General features: G+C 39.3%; 1 long non-coding RNA gene across 1 annotated transcript in view; it reads left to right on the top strand.

Moving 5' to 3' along the window:
* The window catches only part of LOC136435455 (uncharacterized), a 242,786-nt gene that overhangs the window by 195,564 nt on the left and 29,645 nt on the right, over positions 1 to 17,577 (top strand). The window contains exon 9 of the long non-coding RNA XR_010755844.1: positions 15,603 to 15,696. This is a non-coding gene — a long non-coding RNA (uncharacterized lncRNA). The remainder of the gene's footprint in view (positions 1 to 15,602; positions 15,697 to 17,577) is intronic.

Genomic DNA, 17,577 nt, shown 5'->3' with positions numbered 1-17,577 from the left:
GAAGTTCCCCTTGAAAGGGCTGTAACTCCTTGACATTACATTAGGAGTTATCGAACAGAGTTTTGCGATAACGACGATAATAAGTTACCCAATTAGAACGTGTTCTGCTTTTTGGCACATCGCTGGGTAGTAAATATCCCGATATAATGGAGAAGTTCACACTCCCTTGCTTAAACATCTTGCACGGAGACACCTCATTTGTGCCAGGTTGTTAATGACTCATTTTTGTAATAGAACCATAGATCTCCCCTTACAAAAACACATAGCGTGTAATAAAGGGAATCAATTATGTCATTAGGCCAGGAGTGCCTTATGGATGGGTGTCATTTCCCACAAGAAAGGAAAGTTCAACCCCAAGTTGAAATGGTAGTAAAACGTAATGGCTTTTTCACAACATCAGTCTCCAACTGCCAATTTTTGTGAAATGTGGTTAAATCAATGCTAACCCGAGTGACACAGGTGCTACACCTTTCAATATCCACTGGGTCACAAAACAATTTGGGCTAATGGACCGTGGAATTTGATAAAAGCTCTTTCTACCCAGTACGTCTTAGGGAATAGCTGATAATTATAGAACTACAATATGACAGTAAGTATAGTGTTGCTTGTAGATTTGTCATCATTAGCTCATCAGAGAATTGTTGAACTTGGAGATTTCAAGACAGGAAATGTTTTTTGAAGAGTATTCATTCATTGCTGCCAAATCTATTACAGCAAACATTTAACATTCTATTTATACTAGTATTTTATTGATTGGTTGTTGAGTAAATAAATGTTTTTTGTAGCTTTTCTATCTAAGTCAATGACGTGCAAATCTTGATAGTTCCAAATTTTCTCAAATCTAAACTAGTATGTGGAATACATGTAAAATCTGATGTGAAAACATACAAAAACAGACAGACCAAAAACTATGCCTCCTAATGAATTATCAGCCTCTTCGGTTGACCTCTTGACCTGGAATGTCTGTCAGCTGTTAGTAAAGACTGATAAATGCCTTATTTTACCACCAACTTCCTGCCACTCCTGCAACGCTAACCTTTTGCCCTCCACATCCTGTCCCTCAGTAGTAAGACTATATGCATATATATTGGTATACAACATTATGAAAAAAAAATGCAATTAGGCACTTCGAAAACAATACCTCTGCACATGGAGGTGAAAACCGTGACTGCAACTTACTATTCTTCATACAGTTGGCCACCTAATGCTACCCAAACCTGGATGTATCCCATAAATCTTCTCAGCCACTTCTTACCCACAAAGGTATCCCATCATCCGGTTACAGAAAAATGGAGGGAAGGGGTCAGGTCAAAAGCCATCAGAAACTACTACCCAAAAAGTTTAAAAGGCTATCAATAAATGAAGTTGCCAGCGTCCCTGATTCGCGGTTCGTCTGTCATCTGTCATGATTTGGGATTTTGCGGCTGCAGTTCTGCAGATGCTGGGTTTGTGCCTGTGCGCAGCTTACATGAGCATGAATGATTGAAGTGGTGGAACCAAGACTTTTCTACTTGAGTAATCATCATAATTACTTGCGTGGAAGACTTCTCCTACCCTTGGATGATACAGACCATGATTCATAGTCGTCAAGGCACATTTATATCCCGGTGGTACTTTCTTTTGACACTGCATCAAATAGAGCATGCAGCAGAAAACTTCTTGGCACGAAACATGGACAGCTACTGAATGTTTGCTGATCCAAATTTTAATCTTTAAGGGATTGACTTGATTTTTCATTCATTACTACTGGTTTGCCACAAATTAGACAATACATCATGGGAAGCCTTTCTAGTAGTAGATCATGCTGGGAATAAAATAGTGTTGGTTAATTTGTTTTTGATGCACAACTAGTGCATTTTGCTTCATTTTTCCTCTACTTTTTTCTGTCAACTGAATGTTCCTTGTGTAATTACAGCTTGTTAAACTCCATGCCTAAATTTAGTTCAATACTGTACTAGATCAATTACAGTAACAATTACTATTATCATTTCTGTTATGTACAATTTACTTCTGCCCAATTAGATAGAGCGCACAAAAATATAACCTATTGTATGAAATTATGCAGGTCATTGACCGGGACATACAACAAGCAACAATAATGATCAGGTCTTGTTAAGTTGATCATTTGTTTTTTTTAAATGAACTGGGACTGTTCTGAAGGCTCTATCAGATTTGTTTTGGTGACGAAGGAAGTGGAAGAAGGAAAGACAATGATGTTGTTTTTGAAGTATAAGACTTGCTCTAATTTTAACAGACTTACAGTAACCTACATTTATAGCATTACTTAAACCATAGATATGATTCTCCCTGTCTGCTCCAGCTATTAAAAAAAAGGTTCTACTACTACTTCTACTGCTACAGTAAAGCATAGGCTGTTAAGAGATAAGAGACAGTTGTCTAAATCTATTTACTGACACTCTGACTGTGTCTGAGCAGCGGCGATGACGTATGACGCCGGAAAACAGTTCTGACACTCTGGCTATTGAGGGGCAGGCAATCTGTCTTCAAGGCCCTGTCACCGAACAATTTTATGAGTGAAGACTGTGTAGTAAATGTTGTGGTGACTTTTAATGGCAGATTCTCTTATTCCCCCATGGCCAATTAAGCCTTTCTGGAGCAGACAAACCTGTAATAAGGTTAGGTTGTTATTTTATGCTGAAATATCTAGTATGGATCCCATGAAAACCTTCTTAGAACCATTTGAAATTCTCACAATGCAGAGGATAACCTAGTATAGTCCTTTTTGAAAGGACCTTAAGCATCAAAATTTGTTTGGTAGCTTGATAACCATGGACTGGAACTAATCAAATTTGATTGTGAATAAAAATGACAGCAGCAGTGTGGGTGTTGATTGGTTCTTTCAGACTGTAACTATCCATGAGTGACAGGGGAACAGTTCCAAATTTGAAATTTCCTCCATAAACTTTGTTTAAAAAAGGTAACTTTATAAATTATAGTTGCATGCATCACTGGTATATGAAAAAAAGGTTGATTTCCATTGGAATTCTTTGAAGAGATTGCTGCAATTTATAGTAGCAGTTTTTAAAGCACTTTACAGTATGTGGTACCACATGGCAGAAAATGACAGTGATAGCATAATAAAGCTTTGATATTTTCTAGGTACTAGAGAATAAAATGAAGATATGCTGCATACAGTTTCAAATCTGTATCTGTATCTGTATAGCCGGTATAACCGCCCTTCGGCGTAACACACCAGCTTCGCAGGTATGCGGCGCAGCATCAGCTGGTTATATTACACTGAACGGCCTGTCACACCTAACTTTTGCACATCTGACTGCAATCGTTCTTTGAAGCTATTTAGTGAAGGTGTTCCTACAGCAAAGCTTCAAAGCATTATATGGTTTGTTTTCAAGAAGGGTTATCATTTTAGACAGATTTTAGGTTGGTCTGTAGTATGTTCAAACCAGTATATCATTGTCGCACTAATGTTAAAAGATTTTGAGTCAAAAGTTGGGATGTTTTCCTTTCCAAGAGGCACACAGTTTGGAAAAATGGCCATGAAATTTACCAGAGCAACAATGTGAGGTATGCCTGACACCTGCAGTGCTGGCTGCAGTATGTGGTTATTAATTGTGGACAGGGATTGCCAGCAGCTTGCTTTATTGACATTTTTAAGCACCCAATTTATATGTGGAAATGGGATGTTAGTGTGGACCAATGGTAGGCAAGGGAGTAGCCTTTCTCATCGCCGTCAGCAGGAATTCCTGATCCCGATAGTAAACGTATTCACAAGTCAATTTCACTGCTTGATTGCAGATAAATCTCCATCTTTATTTCAAATGTAGAGCCTAGTTGCAAATGAAAGACCACACATGATTGGTTCAGTTCTTAGCGCTGTGCTTTGCATGTTTTACCCAGCCAATGCCAGGGTATGTTATAACACGGTTTGTGGACCACTAGGTCTAGTAGAAGTCAATTTTCATGGGTGATAGCTTTCCTGTCTAACTTGTTCAGTTTGACAGATGAGTGGTCATCCACACAGCTTGGTGTCTTCTTTTCGTAATCTTTCCGTTACTGTGTTGTCTGTTCATGATCAATAACAGCTTTGCATCCATATATTAACCTATTTGCATTTAGTTAGGTATTCAATAACCTCTTTTAAACCAAATCATGTTGTGGCTTTGCAACGAAAAGGAAGAGTTAAGGATGATAGTGGACATTAGACGTATTGATGTTGCTATTTTTCTTAAGCTGTACGGAAGCAAAGGTCAGAAGAATTATTTACCTTAATGTCAGATTTACCTGAACTAGAGCGTAGCCAGAGCAGGCTTCCAGAAGTCCCTCAGGAAGTAACCTTTTTATGCTCACTGCTTGCGCCTGCATTAGAACATGAACCAGATGTTCCATTCTACCCTTATGTAGGTACGTGTGGGTTATAGTCTTCGTTGTAGACCATCTGTATAGGACAAAAATGGTCCACTCTATACAGAACAATCAAGAGGATTGTTACAGCTGTTCTTTGATAGATAAGAATGGGACCCATCAGTTGGTATTGCAGTAACCAGCTGTTCAGCACCATGGACAGATGTTTGGAATCTTGGTCCAACATATAATAATATATAACTTTATTGCACAACAATTGTACAAGGTACAAAGTATGGCATTCACTGGTACATAGATAACACTCTATTAGGCTACCCATGTAGACAATTGACAAAATTCTTTAAAATTGTGGTAATATAAATGGGGACAAAACCGCCTTTCTAATATGAAAATGGTGTATTCCTTGCCAAACGTGATATGTGTCAGAAAATGTCTTACTGGTTATTCTGAATTAAAAAGGAAGGCAAATACCTCCCCAAAGTTTCAGATGAACTAGCCCACAACATATGCTATTAGCCTCCCTCAGTGTGATATGTACCAGTGCAACCCTTTTGACAGCTGAATGCCTGATTGTTTCCTCACAGGCAGTTTCACAGTTAATTCCATAACATCTTATCGTGCATATTTATGGAGATCAAGGGCAAACACATGACCCATCACGAAAACTCATCTTCAGCACAGCATAAACAGAAGTGTGAACAAACTGGTAAGTGTTACTGACATGAGATGACTTTGATATGGGGCATGCTCCGCGAATGTAATTGAGCGAGGAAGCTCGTAAACATATATTAAGCAAAGTCAACCCACTTCATGGCTGTGATCCTATAGATAAAACAAAGGGCATCTGCGTGATAGAAAAGCTGATAGAATTCTTCTTGATTTTATCTGGGCTCTGCCTAGTGAGAATGGAGCAATCACCAACACATAAAGTGTAAAATATTATCATTACAATACAGCAACTACTGATAGCTATATATAACGTTGGGTAACCTAAATTCGGGATTTTTCCGATAATGGTTGACTGAAATCAATCTAGCAGAACAATGGACCATCCTTTTTTTCTATTATTCTGTCAGTATCATGTACTATCTTTGCACTAATCATATATATGGTAGATTTTGTCTCTAGTCGTGCTGACACCATAATATTTCAACTTGAAACTACCGTGCGCCGCACGCACAATTGTGGTGCTGTCGGACAGGGGGGCACATTAATTCGGGAGAGAAGATTCGTCTTGAATATCTTACCGCTAATCACATTTTATACAGCAGCTATTCGTTCTATCCTTGGCTTGAGGAGAGTGCTATGGATATAGACGTGTCCAAGTAAAAAAAATACACGAAAAAACGGCCGTACCGCACACATCAGGCCAGTTCGGGAACAACCCGTGTGTTGAGTCGGTAGAACTTCACTCAAAGTCGGCCCATCGTCATCATCGGGCAACGTGTAACGTTACATTATTCATGGGAAGTTAGCTGGATGCCGTAGCAATGGTAATACTACTATGTCCATGTGTTCCTTGTTGTGTTAGGAGCAAACTTTGAGGAAAATATCTTCCTCAGTCCACTATCACACGCAGCATTTAGACAAAAAAGTGTTCCTCACAAACCTTTGTCGTCTGCTTGACAACAGGATTCTGGTTAACAATATGGCGGCGGGAAAATACACGTGCCGTAGGTTGTAGCAACAGAGAGGAGTTTTGATGATTGATCACACTTAGAATCCAGTTGCAGGTTAGCAAAAGAGATTGTAATAAGTTGTCTTATAAATAATTGTGTTTAGCAGGCAGGAGATGTGACATTTGTCTTATAAACCAGCGAACAACCGTGCTGGGTGATTCTCCCACGAAGCCCCCAGACTCTGTCAATAAGGGACGGAGAGTTTTTGACGTCGCCAACTTCTAATGCATGGTTATCGAAGCTTTTCAGCCAGTGTTCTGAATACGTTAGTCTATCTGCTTTGCATTGCTGGCGTTATAACTGATTTTGCATCTAGCACATATCCCTAAATACCCCGTTTTCGAAAAATCCCGACTTTAAGTACCCCACGAATTTAGGTTACCCAACGTTACAGTGATATACTCATGTGATAGCCGTAAACTTATAACTGATGACATTTATGTGACCAAAGATCACATTATGCAGACAGCCATAACACCACAATACAGTAAATTTTGTGCTTTACTGCTTGGTATGTCTTCACTTTACCTATGATTCATTTGACCCTTCTCTGCATATAAAATGATTCCCATCTCTGCCATTTTGAAGGATGAATTTCAAAGTGCACATCAAAAAGTCTATTTCATCAGTTCTGTAGCACAATACAAGGTTCCCATTGTTTGAAATATCAGTAATGAGGGTTTATCTTTTTACACAATGATAACAATGCAAACCAAGATGAAGGTCACATATTCCACTGACATCTATCTTTTGTATGGGCACCTCTATCCTGAGCCTTTTAGGGAAACCATACTTGATTATGTGAGGATATCCACATGGCCAATTCCTCTTGGGAGCACTTAAACAGAGCTACAATAAATGAATGAGGGTTTCCAGAAAACAAAGGGAGTTGTTACCACCCAAAAGCTGTCCGTCCTGTGTTGTGTTTTTGTGATGGATTGAAATCTTGTGTGATAGTGATCTGTCAATATCTTGCTAAATCACAGTACTTTCTGTATGCCTGGCTTTTGTTGGAATGAAAGGTTTTGACATATTCTTTTGCCTGCAATTGTTGCCTCAAGGTATTGTAGTCAAGAGAATGCATGTACATTGTTCCTGTATGTACATTTGAAGACTGAACAAATTTACTGCAGATGGATGGAAATGGCAATATAGATCCCATTGAAGTAGAAATGTGAGAAATCTGTGATAATGGTCTTGTCTTTACCAATTCTGAAACACTGTTACCAATTCTAAAACACTGTTGGAGGAGTGTAATTATAATGCTCTTTTCCTATCAAGGGCATATTCTACTGGACAGTTCAGATCAGGGCGGTCAGGAGTTTTTCTTAAAATGAGATTGGGGTTGGGAGCAGTTTAACATATGGTGATATGGTAATCAAAATAAAGTCCAAAATGTGCCCTCTCCTGACATTTTTAAATGGAATAGCCCTAAGCAATGAAATATTCATGTGATGTTTAGACGTCTCTTTCTCTAAGTCAGTCATTCACCTCTGCTTGTAACATGGGTCTTTCTGATCTCATAGTTTTGGCTTGAAGTTGTGAGATTTCCAGCTTTATGTAATGTTACATGTATTGATATGCCTGCCAAGTACACATCAAAGACAACACAACATAACAAGCTGTGGTTCTCTCAGACATGGCACTCGCATTTACCTCAAAGTGCAATTTAGCAGTAATGGGGGTGGGAAGGGACAGAGGCCAAGATATGGCCACTCTCAAACACGACCTTTGACATTCACCTGTCCCAAGCGAGTCCAGATGGTAAATTGCATCATCACGACGTTGACTTTTGACCTTGATCAAAGTCTTGAACTAGCAGACGGGTCTAGACACTGCAGCAGAGAAGGAAACTTGGTTTTTACTGTAAAAGCTGGTCTGATGTATAAATGTACTCAACAGTGACCTGACATGACATTGGATGTGGTGTGCATAAAGAGATCTGGTCAAAGTCTGGATCAAAGTCTGTGCTGCAAATTGAAAGTCAACATTTCTCTGCCATCCTCTAAAGACAAAAATAGTATTTTGAATAATGCTGTTGTTCATTTATTGATTGATTGATTGATTGGCTGCTTTTCAAAAACTAGAACAGAAATTGAAACAGCCCTTGTAAAGAATCTTTGAATATACCCTGTTGTGCATGGAAGCGGTTTTCTTCATGACTTAATGAGAAAACTTGAGAGCTACCCCTGTCCGTGGTGCTGAAATTGTGGTAGCTTTCCTGCTAGTGTATGATAAAGCACAGTACAAGTGTTCCTTCTAAATTAGCTTGCCATTCTTCCCCTGCGTCTAACACCACTGGCAAGTGAAGCAACAAGAGATCAATGGCTTATCTACACCACCAGTCTTTTCTGCACTGTAAGCCAATCTTTGTCACGGGCTGGCCGGTCTTTGAATAGTACTTATTGTGCATTCATGGCACACTCCTTAACACTACCTTAGCTTCCTTGGTCTCATTTATACTGAACTTCTTTGTTGCTTGCTTTATCCTCCTTTTTGTTAAGAACATGTCAAGATCCTGCTTACACCAAGACACAAGAGTGCACTTCCTTCCAAGTGTTCCTAAGAGACGTTGCAGACGGCAACTTTTATGCCCTGGGCAAGTCAATACACCCGCAAGGATTTGCACCCAGCACATAGGTTAAACCATTTTACACCCATTATCAGTACTTAACTTGCTCATTTGATGTGCCTTACATGCAACAGTGGTGTCATAAATGAGGAGATTTACATGAAGATCCCATTTAGTCCGACCGTGGGGACTCCAGTGCGCAGGTCCAGACCAATTTCCCGTGGCGTGTGTCAATGGATTTGCTGGGTCACCATAGTTTACTTACAGGAATCGATACTTTATTGTGCTTCAGCCATGGCGGGGACCTCGTGACCGCTCTGCGTACAATCAGTAGCCATATTTCTGGCCGCGGAGTCCCAGTGGCCACATTACCCCCCTTGCTAATGGGCCAGTGGTGATGGCTTATGGTCGCATTACGGCCAAATTCTGTAATGGTTGCAATCTGTAAGGGTCTGGTCATTTTGATTTATGCTGGACTCTTAGGTTGGTTGTTTAGGGTGGGCCCAAGGGGGCTATACTGTTGCATTTAGGTTTACAAATAACACTAGAGCCAGGTCATTTTCTGTCATATATGTGCGGCACTTGTTACTAACCATGCAGCTATAAAAATATCACTTTCCACTCAGGGAACCACAAAGAAATCAGTTTTGCAGATGCCTTCATGCTTAGTACTTTTTCCTGCTTTCAACATGATCCATAGATGTTTGTAAATTCAATATCCTATATCAGGTTGCACATATTAGTTCACGAGAGTTGCTTGGCCACTCATGTGACACACATAAACACAGTGCAGCTGACCATAGCATTGCACAGCTTAGATGGGAACACCTAACTTTCTGGCTAAAGGATATCTTGTGTGGATCTCTACTTTCAAACCTGAATGAAAGAAAAATGTGAGGCAGTGGTTTAGAAAGAAATATGGTGGCTCCCCTTAAATCAGGCAGGAGCACATTTACTTTTGTGTCCCAAAGCCTCCGATAAGCCCAACAAAGCCCTACCTCAGGCTGCTCTTGCCACACTGACATTTCTCTTCCTCGTTTAAGGCTTTCAAGAGACTGATGTTCCCTATCTGGTACTATCGTCACCTCACCTTGTGTCAGAAAACTTTTCATGGTGGGGATGTGATAATGAAGCTGACGCATAGCTGGGCTTAAGAGGTGTTTAGACTGGACACTCTTAATGGATGCACGGATAAAAGACTCTTTTTTATCCACCACAAAATGTGTCCCACCATTTCATTTTCCCGGCTTGATAAAGCTGGGGTTCTATAGTTTGGCTGTGGGTTTAGCGAAATGAATGTTTGGCAGCTGACTGTGGATTTGTCAGCAGTGTGAGGAGACGGAGAATATCAGAATCCTGCAGGACACTATCATGCTAAAACAACCACAATTTTGAGATAAAGATCTTGATAATTAGCTTTAAGACTTCATTTGCTTATGCCTGCTTCAACGTTTCAGGTATGTCGTGATTAAATAAATTGTAAAAAGCTTTTTTGATTAACAATTTCTCAGTTTTTGTTATTTGATCCATCCTTGATCCATATCTAAGCTATGGTTATTCCAGATAAAACATATAGGCCCCACTGACACATGCTAATTTCTGTTTACTTTGCATCAATATAGGAAAGATAAATGCGAATTGCGTGCCGTCATCCTGTACCTTCCCATGAGCAGGTGTTGGAAGAAACTTGATATAAGAAAGTTTTACAGACCATTCATCACATGAGCATCCACGCACTAAAGGCATGCCTGCTCAGCAGATTGGAGCTTTGACCTACAAAATATGCTAAATAATAGGATTTACATATCAGAATAACGCATTTCTCCTATGCCTTGCCTTTAAAGATGATATTCACACCTGATGAAGGATTAAAAGGGCTCTATATTGTCTGTAACGAAGATTCAAAACAGACAGATCACATGCTTTTCTTTTTCGGCTCTGGTGGAATGTGATACTCATTCAGGTCTAACCTTGAGTTGAACCCACCCCACTGATTCCCAGGGATAGATATGCAGTAATAAAAACTCCTTTTTGACAGATTTATGACGCCATTACACTCCCTGGGTGGAAGTTTTATCAGTGCAGTAATTCTCCCGTGATAAGTCTGCATGCTTTTTGGGAAAATGCCCCCAGGACAGCTGTACCTTTTCATGTCGTACTTAGCATAATGCAAGGTTGATGCAGCTTCGGTACTCTAAATTACACTGAGGGTTATGTTAAAGTTTTAAACACTTTGTTTCGCGTACATTCATACTTTAGGTGTATTAGTTAACCAAGAAATTAACACTTTTGATGAGAAAGAAAGCAGGTTTGCATCAGCTGTTCAGTCCATGACTGTCTCGCAGGTTGCGATTTGCAATTTTACGACTTTGCCACGACATTACCGTCTCTCACTGGAGACATTAAACACCGGGGAGACTATGTGCAGAATTTGAATTAAAAGACGGAAGGGTGATTATCTGAGAGGAAGCATTATTGTTTTGATATTATAGTTTTATGCGAGATATCTGTATATCAAACGTGATGAAATAAAACTTCATGCTCCAATGTCCTCTTGTGATTTTTTAGAACAGTGAAAATGCGAAGCTTAAGCCAGTGTTTACTGAAATGTTGCATGCTCATTTGCATTGTTTGCAGGGACTGTTTGAGGCTTACTTCTACTTAATTGGCTACCAAGCATGAAATCAGTAATTATCCTGCGAGTGAGATTAAGAGGACCCATGAGAGAGATTCAATGCCACGGGGATCCTAACAACAAATAGTTCCAAACAACCTTTTATACCCAAAAGATCTCCTCATTTCCGGAAGATTAAGAAAAATTATGTAGATCTAACCCTTGTGACATGACACGGCCCATGCAACTTCATAATTATGTTCTGCTACTCTAAAAGGCACCTAATTGCTTCATAAATACATAACAGCTGCTGTGTTTTGTCAAATCTATCTCCAAAACAAATTGGCCAGATTAAGATAAAGTTTACGAGGAAGATCTAATGTATCAACAATTGCTTAATCTTCCGTAAGCACCACAAAATGTTCTTACATATGTAGCAGTCTCTGGAGGCAGTTTGACACACTTTTATCACCCCCTTCTGGCACAAACCATCTCACCTTGAACTTCAGCTGACTCAACGGCACATTTTACTGCCACAGCAAAGGTAACATAGCAGACGTTCTAAAGATTGCTACATTCATAAAATGATACAGGATGTGTTTTATATATACCTTGATAGTGTGAGTGTATAGCGTTACAACAGTTTAGATATTTTCTAGTCACCACTGAAGCAGAATATACATTTCTGACAGTTGTAGTTTGAAAGCTATTAGCATGTTGCAGTAAGAATGTTCTGAGCTATTCAGTATCTATACTTCATATAGAAGTATATGTACAAACCAGTATTCTCTCCTACTGTGAGATAGATCACAAATGGCATGAAGATTTTTGATGGGAAGAGTCCACTTCAAAGATGTGGTTGAAAATGGTAAGATTAATGATTCAATTGGAAATACTGTGAGACAACATGGAGATTGAAATTGCATCATAAATATGAACACACATAAAGAGCATCATGGTGAAGTTTGCATGGTGCAGAATATTTTTGCAGTTGATATTTGTGTATTTGAGACAGGGCTGTAATGTTTTATGCACTGGAATTTTCGTTTGGTACCACAATCTCCACTTCTAATGATTCTGTGTACTCCACCCTCAAGCCCAGGAGACAAAATGTCACTAAATGATGGATGAAACTCATAACTAGACCCGAGAAGTCTGTATGTACTTTATCTTGAACATAGAATGCTTAGCCAAGTTTCATAAAGTAAACATGATGTCAAACCACTCTCACACACATGTACTTCCCCAGCACTGAAATGTCACGTTAATGTAACAAATTGGAAAATGGACTAACAATGGCTCTACAGTTTTTCTTTATCAGGAAAGTATTTGTTAAATGACTCCGCTTCTTGAGAATGTTTGCTGATTATCTAGCAAGCTCCGTCAGGGGACGTCAATAACGGTAGGGAAACAAAGACAGATGGTTGCCCTAATTCTTTGTGTAATTGAACAACAGAAAGAAGCTGTGCTAGTCGACTTGTGATCCAGAAAGATTACTTATATATTTCATCCGGTTAGAATGATAGGTGAAATCCCATATTCTGCCAAGAAAACTTAAATGCCATAGAGCCTTGGAACCAGTATGCTTTCCATCAAGGAATATTACAACAGCTGAAAATATTAAAAGCAATTTTCTGAAAGTATATCTGAAACTGGAAAGGGCAAACAATATTTTCATGATGATATACACAGGTCTATGTACATAACGCGCAGTCTCTAAATGCCACAATGTTGTAAGGGACTGGTGTAATAAAAATCATATTTACAATGCCATTGTAAATAATGGCATAGTAAATCACATATTTTATTACTCAGTCACCTTCACCTGATATTCTACTCAATATGAATTCTTAAGGTAAAAGTTGCTTAAAACACTTAAACAACTGAAATCCATTCTATCCCAATGTTATAGGTGATGCTAATGCATTTTTGTCATATAAAATGCTGGCAAAATGTGAAAAGAAGGTGTATGCAAACCATGCTGTGGTGCCTATTGATATCAATTGTCTAGCACAGACAGAAGAGGAGTTCCTATATAAAAAGCAGATGGTGCCTGGATTCCCATCTTGTATCCCCTCATATTGCTGTTGATCCTCTGCACTTCTAATAATAAATGTGCCATAGGAGGCATGAATATATGATGTGTTTCTGATGGAACATCGGCAACGATATGGGAATATTAATGCCTTATCTGCCAGAGATGAAGTGCTATTTTGTTGTAGGTGAGTGCATTTTCAATATATCGGAGATCACCGTGCTTCTGATATCGGTAGAGAGGAAAACAAATTTCCAGAACGCTATGTGCATTGTTATCAATAGCAGCTTTTCCGAAGGTTATCACAATGATTTATTTGACTCTCAACACTTTTATAACAGCCATGCAAAAACTTTCTTTGACTCATACATGTAGTCTCTGAACTAATATTACACCGTCCAACTTTCCACAAACTACAGGGATATTCATAAGGACTGCATGGAGAAAATTTATTCACACAACCAAAGAAATATAGTTATTAGCCACTGTCCTACTGATCTCTTACTTCTCCAATATTGAAACCATATTTTTCTCCCCCTTCAGGTCAATGGGATCACATCCTCTTGGTATTTCTCTCCAAGACCCATTATCAAAATGAGATAGAGTCCCTCTGACCTCTACTTCCTGATATTAAAATGTCTTTCTTCTGGCAGGATGACGCATGGGGAGCACCGGTAGTAAATTGTAGCCAAAGGCTTGGGGAATCGCTCTTCCTCCTGGTATGATGTGTGTTCATTCATCCTGGTCCTCCATGCCCTAGTTGTGCCATCTGTAGCGTCCGTAATGAGAAGAGATGTTTCAACCATAAAAGAGAAGGCAAAGAGCGCTCGCTGCGAGCAAGATGAAGTGTGGCGGGCGGGAATGGTCACTTCAGTGGAGGGATTATTTTCCATTCAGGACTGATGATTTGGTTGACTGGTTGGCTTGCTCTGAAGACAAATCTCTGGTGTCCTACTTAAGGTATCAAAGCATAGCGCTCTGTTTTGAAATGGACATCCCGAAATGGAAGAATGGGAATGCATCATGATCCAGACTCGGTTCCCATTTTCACACACCTTTAACACTGACACCATACATTTTGGTCTCTCGAAAACTGCACATTTAGCATTGAGCAAAATTATGCACTTGATCTATCTGAAGCAATGACTGCCAGTGTGTGCAATTCAGTGGATTAAGCCACAAAGACCATGCAACAACTGCAGTTGTTGAAACACTACACAATTTCAATTAAGTACCAAGGCCAAGTCCCAAGTTAGTTTTATCCATCTCTCTATACTTTTTAGATAGCATAATGTATCACTAGTGCTTTATTAGTACCAATCTGGTGGACTGAAGCACCTGTACAGTGATAAAGCTTACATATTAGTGTCTGCTTGATTCCATCCAGCCCAATATGTAAATATTCTGTACTACAATAGTATTGGTGTTGGCAATATCATGTTGTTCATGTGGGTTTTTTTTATTGAGATGAGGCAGTATTCACTCTATTCAGACTTGTTGCCTTTCCTTTCTGACCATGACTTCAGGAATATCAACACTGGTGTCAACATTTCTCTTAGGACCACTATTTTCCACCAACTGGTATTGCTTTTATAATGGGGACCCCTAGAATACTCCCATCAGCTTAAACATTGTACAAAGCTTCATTGATTACAACAAATTTACCGTTCAGTTAGTGTCAATCTAATCCCCGTTGACCTGAAGTCAAGGAAAGACAAGTTAGCACTATTGACATATTCAGAAGCAAATCAATGACCCATATTTTGACATTAGTTCTCCCAACAGATCTCAACTCTCATTGGACCTCTTCAAAGTTTCAATATTTTCCTTTGTCCTTGTGTGAAACAGTCATGTTTTATGGTTGCATAACAATGAATAGATTGGAACGTTAGTGTTAACATGTTCTTTATGAACACAAGGGTTAAGCATATGGGTCACTGACCCCTTTTAGACTCGTCCACAAAAAATGGCCCAAGCCTTCTCGCTGACCTTTGTTTTACAGCACTTCTGCTGCAAGGAGGCCCATAACGTTATTGGTCCTGACCTAGTCCTACCAGCAAAGATGGACAGCCTGAACTTGTTAACATATCTCACTAAGAGTCCCATCAAACAAAGGTCACGACCTGTCCATGCTCCGTGGCTTACGTCCAGCTGAACTGATGGGTGGGGGAGCTCACCATTTCATTCTTTTTCACTTTGCACACAGCTAACTGGAACTTATCATTCTATAAGCATGGCTTTGAATGCAGGTTATTTATGGTAAATGCACGGCTTGAGTATTAGCTTATATTCTGCTTGCTTAAGAAAGGCACACCTTACTGCGATCGTTTTACGGAGAAATGGGATCTTGTTTTACAGATAATCCCTTGACAGATCCGACCTGGGATTCAACTTGATGCCAATGTTGACCCTTACTTGACATTTGCCCCTCATATAGGCAAAAGGAATGGAGGTCAGTACCTAGCCCTTTCTCAAAGTGTTGAAGATATCGAATTGTGGTATTCCTACAACCTCCAGTGTCACGAAACATAATGCGGTCTTCAATCTTTCTTCCCTAATGAACTCAGCTGAGTTTCTGGCAGTCAATAACCCTTTTAACCCCTGACTTCAAGCACCAATGACAAATCATCACCATTGTTCAAAACATAGCCACTTCTTTAAGGCCCATGCATCTTGCTGGGATCTAAAATGAGCTGATTAGTCCAGAAATATCTATCAACATTCTCTGGATCAATTATGTATGATCACCTCAACAACAGAGGTGTAGCCAGCTAAATCGCACCTGCTGTAGCTGACATGGAGATGTTAAAGTAAAGGATATGGTTGTTTATGAACCATGATGATATCATGTATTTGAATAACAAGATAGTATACCTCAATAAATAGAACGCAATACATATTCAAGCAGATTCCTCTTGCAAAGGTTTGTCCATATCATCTATAAAAGAGTAATGTCACTGTTGTTTCTGGACAGAAAATCTCCCTCGAATCAGACCATATTTTTGTATCAAAGTAGGATTTACTTTACAGAACCTAGGAATGCAAAGATTTCATAATCAATAGCTGAAGGAGTTGAATGTAGTTAGATCTCAATCCTGATATTGATCAGGTTATATTTAGCTCATTTGAAATTACAGCATTCTCTTTTATAGACAGGTATAAGCAGCTTTGATACCACATGACGTCATGCATGAGGCATTTTGTGGTTGAACGTCATGTTGAGTGTTATATCAGAGCCATTTTGAAGTTTATGGTCACAATCATCATCAAATAATGTTTTTGTTTTACTAACCTGGGGTAGTCAATCATCAACCCAAGTCAATCATCTGGTGAACTGAAATACGTGACCGGACAGCTTGTTGACTTATGTACATGCATCCTGCCATCATGGGAAAAATATGGCTGGAATAAAGTGCTACATTAATGTTGCAACATGTGGCATGACTCACCGTAGGAAACTCGGCCTGGGAATATTAGTAGGGATCACGTTCCTGCAATGCTACCCGTGATAGATACCCTCCTTTGATTTATTCACTGCGAGTGCTCGTGTCATTACCATTTGTCTTGCTTTTGTTTCCCCTGCCACAGTGGGCAAAAATTGCATGCTTTGCCGTTACAAATTTCCCCCGTTATGTCCGGAACTGGAATCCCGATTGCCTTTTATGCCATCTGGATGGCCATTGGCAGAAGTAGAAAGAATTGCGTCCATGAAGGGATACATCTTTCAAGTGAGATTTACAGCTTAATGTAGGATGGGAAACCTCATTTTCACCCACAATTTGGTTTGCTCAGACACATACATTTACAACTGTTTGACATACACTTAATAAAAAAGTCAAGAAGCAACAGTAAAGAATAGATGGAAAGGTGTCAGAACAGAGGGAGAGACTGTATGAAAACAAAAAAGGTGCAAAGTCAGGTACATCGAAAAATCAATGAAATGCATACGCAAGAAAGTTGATTTAACAAAAGTGCAGAACAATCATTATGAAATATAAAATATGCAGAAACTTTTGACTTGAAAAGAAGATCTAAAGAAAGATTTGTTCACACATTCAAACCCTGGCCAAGCTGTAGCTGCACAGGTTGCTTATTATAACAGGTTACACCCAGCATCAAGTACATTTTTTGAGTCACTGTATGAAGGTCCTTTTATTCAGCAAAAAAAAAATCACAATGGCTGCATCCAGCAATGCCATACCAACTTTAAACTGATGTCTGCCTCTGAAACACCCAGAAAAGTGCATATTATATAAATCCCTATAGAGGTTATGGCCAAACCTGCTAGGGGTCATTCTTTCCACCCTTAATGTAATAGGCAAAATACTCTTTC

Source organism: Branchiostoma lanceolatum, chromosome 5 (assembly GCF_035083965.1).
Source record: "Branchiostoma lanceolatum isolate klBraLanc5 chromosome 5, klBraLanc5.hap2, whole genome shotgun sequence".
Taxonomy (NCBI): domain Eukaryota; kingdom Metazoa; phylum Chordata; class Leptocardii; order Amphioxiformes; family Branchiostomatidae; genus Branchiostoma; species Branchiostoma lanceolatum.
This window is presented reverse-complemented; position numbering and strand designations above follow the sequence as displayed.